The sequence below is a fragment of the Haemaphysalis longicornis genome, unplaced genomic scaffold (assembly GCF_048455015.1).
Source record: "Haemaphysalis longicornis isolate Haplotype H1 unplaced genomic scaffold, Haemaphysalis longicornis Haplotype H1 scaffold_1, whole genome shotgun sequence".
In the NCBI taxonomy this organism is placed as follows: Eukaryota; Metazoa; Arthropoda; class Arachnida; order Ixodida; family Ixodidae; genus Haemaphysalis; species Haemaphysalis longicornis.
Window position 1 is genome coordinate 273,163,946 of NW_027526203.1, and position 7,612 is coordinate 273,171,557.

General features: G+C 50.6%; 1 pseudogene; it reads right to left on the bottom strand.

The window, feature by feature from the left end:
* Positions 1 to 4,261: 4,261 nt before the first annotated feature.
* LOC144169677 (homocysteine S-methyltransferase YbgG-like) lies at positions 4,262 to 5,067 on the bottom strand (annotated as a pseudogene).
* Positions 5,068 to 7,612: the final 2,545 nt, after the last annotated feature.

A 7,612-nucleotide genomic window follows, 5' to 3' on the forward strand; every position in this document is an offset into this window, starting at 1 on the left:
CGCTTTTCGCCCGAAGCTTCCATACCAGTTACATTTACCTTGCACTTTCTTTCTAAACTGAAATGGGTCACTGAAACTTGAATGTTCCGCCGGTGGCATTAGTTCCATCTCCGCAGTGATGCGGTCACATTGCGCCATACTCATCTCCAAGTATTACGTGGGCTGGCCTTGGCGATTTTCAGAGTGACTATTACCTCTCTAGGTTGTCCTTTTCTTCAGCCAATCTGAGGGGGAGTGGAGGGGTGAGGTGGAGTGCTACGTATGAGGATCCCGCCTCCCTTCTACCCCCATCCTCCACTCAAGCAAAATAAAGCTGTTCACTCACTCACTCCAGCCTAGAGGTTGGTCTATTGCCAAAATGTAATGTCTCTTTGTCGGCAACATCACACCAAGCAACGCAAAAGCGAACGCTTGTCTGGCTGCCGAACGGCGGACGCTTATTAAGTCCTTATAAAACGCTCTCCGGGAGCGGTTTTGCTTATTTTATTTATATTGTACATTGGTTGCACGGCTAAATTGTGCTGCAGAGCAGCTTAAAATTCTAGATAGGGGAAATTTCGTTTAAAGTTGGCGGCAGTGGTGGCTCAGGGTGAGGTGTTGGTATATGGATAAGATTTACTATAAACTATATAATATGCCTAATATTTACTAAGTTCACCCAAAACTACCTGTGTTACACCTTACAGGGATTTGAAACCAGCAGTCTGTTACACTGACACGCGCTTCTGCTTGTTGCCCATGGGCGCCGCGCATATCACGGTTAGGCCATTTTAACAAACATCCGTTTTCGCAGTAAAACGACCAAAATACCCGCTATACTTGATTCCAGGCACACACACAAACAAAAAAAAAACTTGTGAAGAAGTATTGCAAACATATGTTTGACACGGGGTTGTTTAGCCACGTTGGATACCCTCGGGGGAATTTCAGCTCCGCCGCGGCCCTAAAAGCCGCCAATTTAAGCCAGATCGCTTAAGTTAGTCCTATGCAACAACCTTCGCGTTTGAAGTATATTACGGAAGGGAACGTACAACGCGCTACAACGAAAAATTCCCCGCGACGCAGCTGGCGCCCATACATGTATACGACGCGGAGCAAACGTGCAAGCCAGCAATCGGCCAGCTACCAGAGGCTGCTGCGCACGCAAGATGGCGGCGCCCTTGTTGGAACTGTCTATAAACATAACACAGCCGCATACACGATGGGTGGCCAAATATTTACATACGATCGTCGCTGACTGTGTTGGTTATCTTCTACTGCAGGGGTCGGCAAACTACAGCCCGCTGGCCGAATGTGGCCCGCGGGGCTGTACTATGCGTCCCTTAGCACGTCGTCAGAACGCGGCGGGTGGCATTAGCAGCACTAGTTCCATCTCCACCGTGCTGCGGTCCATTGCGGCATACCCAGCTCCAAGTACTACGTGGGCTGGCCTTGGCGATTCTCACAGTGATTACTACCTTTTTAGGTTGTCTTTTTCTTCAGCCAATCTGGGGGGGGGGGGGGGTAGGGAGGGGAGGGGCTTTCTCTGTCTCTAACAATCTGAGCGCCGACACGCCAGGTTTGACCTCAAATTGGGTTAGGCGGCAAGACAAGGACATATAATTGATCGCATTTAGTTGCATTGCCCTCCATCTTCCCACTTAGCCAGATTATTGCCAAGTATAATTGGAAATTCGCTTAATATTTTCTCTCTGCCTTCAAAGCCCCCCTCCCCCTCTCACCCGATTTGCCGTCCAGCCCCCGCCGTGTCGACTTCATGCAGCTCGGCACCACACCTCAGAACGTTGCCGACCCTTATTCTAGTCTGTTAAGTGCGGACTGGTAATATATGGTGCGAGAGCGTGATTTAAATGAGAGCAAACAAGGAAACGGAACGACCACTCAGTTTGCCCCGACCACTTTGTTTTAAGCCCATTACTTTCGGAATCACAAAACAGATTTCAGGCTTCTGACGCTCGCTGCATTTTGTTACTGAGCCACGCAATAAAAGGGTAAGCTAGCGCTGCCCCGTGTATTCGTAACGGCGACGCAAACCAGCGGTGTTTAATGAAAGTGCACGCATAGTGCGCAGGTACGCAAAAGCGCGGGGCACCGAAGCAGACAAGCCTGCGGTACGCCGGACAACCTGGCTTTTACACACGATCATCGCCGATCGCGCAATTTTTTTATAGGCTGTTGTTGAAAAGCCCTTGTCCTTAAGTGCATTAGTTTTAACAAGAAGCTTTCACTCCAAATTTCACTTCATACGGCCATCGAGCAGTGAACCTTCCAGTGGCAGCGCGCCGTCAACGTCACAGCACTTTTGTCGACGCTGTAAACGTATTCAGCGCTGCAAAGCTTTTTTCCCTAATGCCAAGTTGATCGCCGGAAGAGATCGGACGCGTCAGGGATTGACTGGATACCATGTCGCAAACCATTCGGGAGTATCGAGCTCATTTTGCTTCGGTCCACACGGGATCCTATGGGACCCCCGAAGCTTTGTACTACCCGGAAGTACTACCCGAAAGTCGGTTGCGCAGCGCCCCTTGGCAGCGCAGGAGCGCTATAGAACCGTTCCTTTTTCGCGATTTTCAAGTAACCGTTTTGACAAAGTGGAAGCCTGGTTTCACGCACGCGCCGTTTGTCCAGAGATCTTATCAGGGCTTTTTGGTCGACCAACCGGTCTATGGGGAAGTGCATCCCAGTTTTTACAGGACGCCATCGGCCCCACTAATAAAGCTTTCGCTTTAAAACTAAAGGCACTCGGAACCAACAGTTTCTCTTCTGCGTGCGTGCTTGTGCACTGGCGTGTATCACATGTTGACGACACCGATGTTGTTCATTGCAAACCAATTTGGAGCTATTGCTGAAATGCTCCTGTAAACCCCTTTCAAATGACTACAATTTTATTCGAAACTTTATCCTTGTGGTTTAGATTTGTGACTTTCCCATTGAGACTTAACTGAAGAACATGAAGATCTGCTCGAGTTCAGTAGGATCAATACTACAAAAACACAAAAATCAGTTTTTCGCGGGCTTCTGCAGCAAAACTACGAAGCCATGATTTTTTTTGTATTTTCTTGTCGTCCTTGTTGGCGTCGTTGCTTCCGCCAACGTGATTTTGCCAGTGCCCTTGCCACTGTTGATTCTACGAGAACCTTTCGATATACCTTGATCGCGAACGGTTTGTTCTCTTCAGGCTTGTCAGAACATTGCTACAAGTAACTTGCCTACGAATGTAAGCGATTTACGCATTAAAAATAACAGCTCAATATTCTCCCTAAATTCCGCAGAGGATTGAAGGAATTTGCATCTAGAGCCGCACCCCGGAAGACACCAAAATATGTGCAGCACTTCCATCATGATGAGCGAACTTACTGATGGGTCTGGTGCAAAAGACCGCATTTCGCACCATGAACACGCTTGGCACAGTAATATTTTGGCACACCATGAACTAGCACAGGCAGTATACGCATGGATGGCTGCGATCCCAAGAACGGAGGTTAGTACGCATGACTCCATCCCTCCCCTATGGAGCCAAGTGTATGCACCGCGCGAGTGACGCAGCTGCTGTGCACTCGTTCTTGCTCAGTTTACCTTTAAAGTGACTCGTAGAATTCTCTCCCAAACTACTTGTTTTTCGCATCGTTAGCATGACTGCAACCTCAACAAGGCCCCCTAGTAGCATCTTCTTACATTTACCTAAATCTTCTTCGAGTAGAAATAAATGTCTATTACATCACTTGAATCATGGAAAATAAAATATCCCCTTCACTTGAGTCATGAAACACTTGCATGACATGTTCTCTTTGGCGTGTATGTACACGCCCATATCGTACTTAGTACGGGGACGTAATGGATATACAGGAGTATAGGATGCAGCGCGTTTATTCAGGTTTATACAACAGCTGCTCCTCGCAACGGACTGCGTAATAAAACAGGTACACATGAAAATGACCATCGATAAAGCGGACTTAACTCCGTCGAAATGGTATACTACGCAACTTAATCAGAACTCTGCTACACAATTCTTGGTGATGCAAACACTGAGCTCGTTGAAACGGGACTGCACGACACAAACCACCGTTATGATGCATTAGGATTCGTGAAGCAAACTAGAACTCCTTTATGAAAGGGAATGCTAAAAGTTCGGAGCGCACCACGTTTGACGACCTCAGCGATGCCTCTGATGTCGTCCGGTCCGGTTCTGCAACAGCCGCCAATGAGCGCGACATTAAGCTTTATCCAGTCGGCGACGTAACCAGCAAGAGGCCTGCGCGGCTGGGGGCCTGGATAAACTTCGCCTCTGTTGGGATAGGCAACGAATGGAACGGGAAGAGGCCCGGTCTTCTCGAATATGGCCGGCACCGAATCTGTCCGGAAGAGTCGGCCCATTAGCAGTCGCGCATGACAACAGCGAGGTGTTCTCCCTTAGCTGTGCACGCCGGCGCCTCTCGCGAAATGGTGAAACTCGGCCACGTCTTGGTGCCGGGAAACTCGCGCAGGAGACAAACCAATGCCACAGCTTCTCGGGCCACCGGTATGGTCTCGAAGGCGAGCAGGTCGCAGCCGGCTGCGACTAAACAGCGAACTCGGGCTCGGTGCCAGTCGATGAATTCGTCGACGCTCACGACGTCGGCGCACGCACACAAGTACTCTGCAAAGTCCGACAGCGCAGCGCCGTAGAATCTGACGGAGCTAGCCACACGCACACCGGGCATAGCGCACTCATCGCGCGCTTTCATGGCGGCCTCGCAGCTGCGAGCGATGAGCTTCTCCGCCACAGTGGAGCCGATATGCAGGTGCTTCTGGAGGTTGTCGACATTTGCTTGGTAACTGCAGGTTACGATAACGTCTGCACCGCTGCTTACGAAGTCCCTGTGGACCTCCACTAGTGCAGAAACATTCGTGTTCTGTACGCTGGCTCCAGAGGTTATTGCCCGGGAAAATCAAGCCCCGCTTGCAGAGCTCAGAACCGACGCCACCATGTAACACGATTGCTGTAACAAGAGATTTGCCGAACATCGTCGACGCCGTTCTGCCAAGGAAGGGTGCAGTTGCCACGAAGGAACGATTCCCGCATGCTGGTCGACCTCGTTAGCGCGCGCGGCTGGTTAGCGATATCCGGGAATAGTCGGTGCGCACCGCTGCGCGCACCGTGCTCTTGCTGTTGTGCTGCCAAATCGTCCCGGATAACTTTACACTCCGCGAATCACCGGCACTTCTTCCAATTATTATTTTCATACACAATTATTAATTTCGTGAGCCCACGCAGAAACCACGAAGCCAAGATTTAATCTTCACCCGGCGCCAGCGGTCATGTGAGCAAAATTAAGCGATTAAGTGGGCCGGCCCGAGTCAGTAGTATTAACTCTATGGGTGGCCCGCACCACCCCGTGAAAGGTGGAAAAGTTGCAGTGCGTGGCGGAATACACTTTCCGGCTCTAGTAATTGTGACTAGACAGGGGCCATACGCGTGTTCAGATAAGACTAAAAGGTTACGAAAATTCACACAGACTGCCTCTTTCAGAAACGCGTCACGTTTCTTTATTTCAACTTAGAAACTACGGTGCACTACATTATTGACACAGTGGCGAGGGGCGCGGCGCATGAATGGAGAGGCATTTTCAATTGCAGGCGCTTATGGGAGGCGCTGAATGAAACCGAAAAATCGGAAATCCGCATGGGATGCTTCTGTAGAAGTCCTTACAAGGAAATGTTGATGCACAACATAAAAGTGAACGAAACTCAAAGAGACGAACGTGCACAGGCACTTGCCGCGGCTTTGTCTCTCTGTGAGGGACTTGTATTCTTTTTTTGCGCAAGACGAAGCTATGGAGCGGTATAGCGACCCCACTGTGCTCCATGTATGCGACGCTGTAGTCTGCTTTGCTGAAGGGGCTGTCATTTGCTGGGTCTGCCCGTGTTTTGGTTGAGGTATTCAATGAGCCTAATCACCCGCTCTTGAAAAACCTGCATCCAACGGCACAAGTTTGTTTAAAGACTGACAGCACTGCCATATTTCACTGATTATCAGCTAGTACGCAGACAGAAAGCACAAATGTATACTGTTACCTGTAATTTGTGTTACCGCATGATTAAACACAAGTTGGCTCGAAAGAAATTCAGATACCTTGTGCCCTTTGCACATGTAGTGTCCTAGCAACGTTGCTTTGTGTTAAACATGGGCAAACGCATCTGAATGAGACTGGAAACAGTGTCACACCATTTTTAAGTATGCCCCCTTAAGACTCCACTCCGAAAAAAAATGGCTCCAATCCACGCTGTGAATGTGGTTGGAAAGCAAACCTGTAAACGACACCCACAGCAATTTCCCATGCGACGTCACTTGAATTCACACACGTGGCTCCACTAAGAGTGAAACCAGATATTCTGCCAGCCGTTACCGGGGATTAGCGGGGGCGGCGTCCCGAACGCAGCAGCGTCGGCCACGGCCGGGCTATAGCGGCGCCGTCCGCCGCTCTAGCCCGGCCGTGCGTCGGCAGAAAGAAAACGTAGAGGAGCGTTTTAAATGCGAATGCATTTATTAGCCGGGGGTTGTCTTGCTCCGTTGGCCGGCGTGCGCCTGCATTCCTCCAGCGCGAGCGCACGCGAGCGCGCGCCTCGTAGTTCTGCCATCGTCGTCGTCGTCGTCGTAAATGCGAATGCATTTCATAGTCGGGGGTTCACACAATGCAACGTGAGCATTACGCCTCTCCCTGGCGGTGACGTCACTGCAGTTGCTTCCACGTCAACATCATCGGTTGGAGAAGAAGAAGAAGACAAGTCTGCGAAGCGAAGAGCGCGTAATGCCGAACGCGTTACGCGCTCGGGAACATCAAGAAGGAGTCCAGTCGTTTGAACGCGCTTCGGGTTCTTTGGAACGAGTTTGGAAGAGGAGGTGATGAGAACGGTGACGCCATCATCGCGGTCTGTGACGACAACCCTCGTCTGGCGCCGTTCAGGTCGTACCTGGTGTGTGCCTCGTGCCGCGAGTCTCTGGTCAACGGGCGCGTTCCTTCGATGAGCGTGAGTTTCGGCTAACCCAACACACAAACAGGTGCTGATGAATAAATGATTACGTTCACACTCTCGTCCTTAATTACGCCATTACGTTCACACAAACAGGTGCTGATGAATAAATGATTACGTTCACACTCTCGTCATTAATTACGCCATTACTCGCAACACACTCATCGGTGCACCCAATGCATTCGCATTTCTGCACGATTCCCTTCGGGGAGGTGCGGGGGAATTTTTTTTCGAATGGTCACGATGAGGGCGGCACGCGCGGCTACTGCGTCATCTCTCTCACTGCCTCCCCCTCACTCTTGTTTCATGTGTCGCGTCCAAATAGCACCCTCCCCTCCTCAGCCGCTGAATCAAAACGAGCGTCGGTCTCCCCGTCTTGACGTGTGGCGTAGCTTAGTCGCTCAGACGACCGGCTCTCGCTCCGCTTCTCTTCAAGCCTATGCTGGATCCCTGGCGGTGCCAGTAGTTTTTATTTAGCCTGGGTGGGAGTTTCTTGTGGCGCACGCTACGACGAAACCGTCGGCTGGTAGAGGTAAGAAGCTTTGCTTTAAAACCTCCCACACGACGGTTTTCGCTTCGGGGCGCTGGTAGCAGCCCAAAC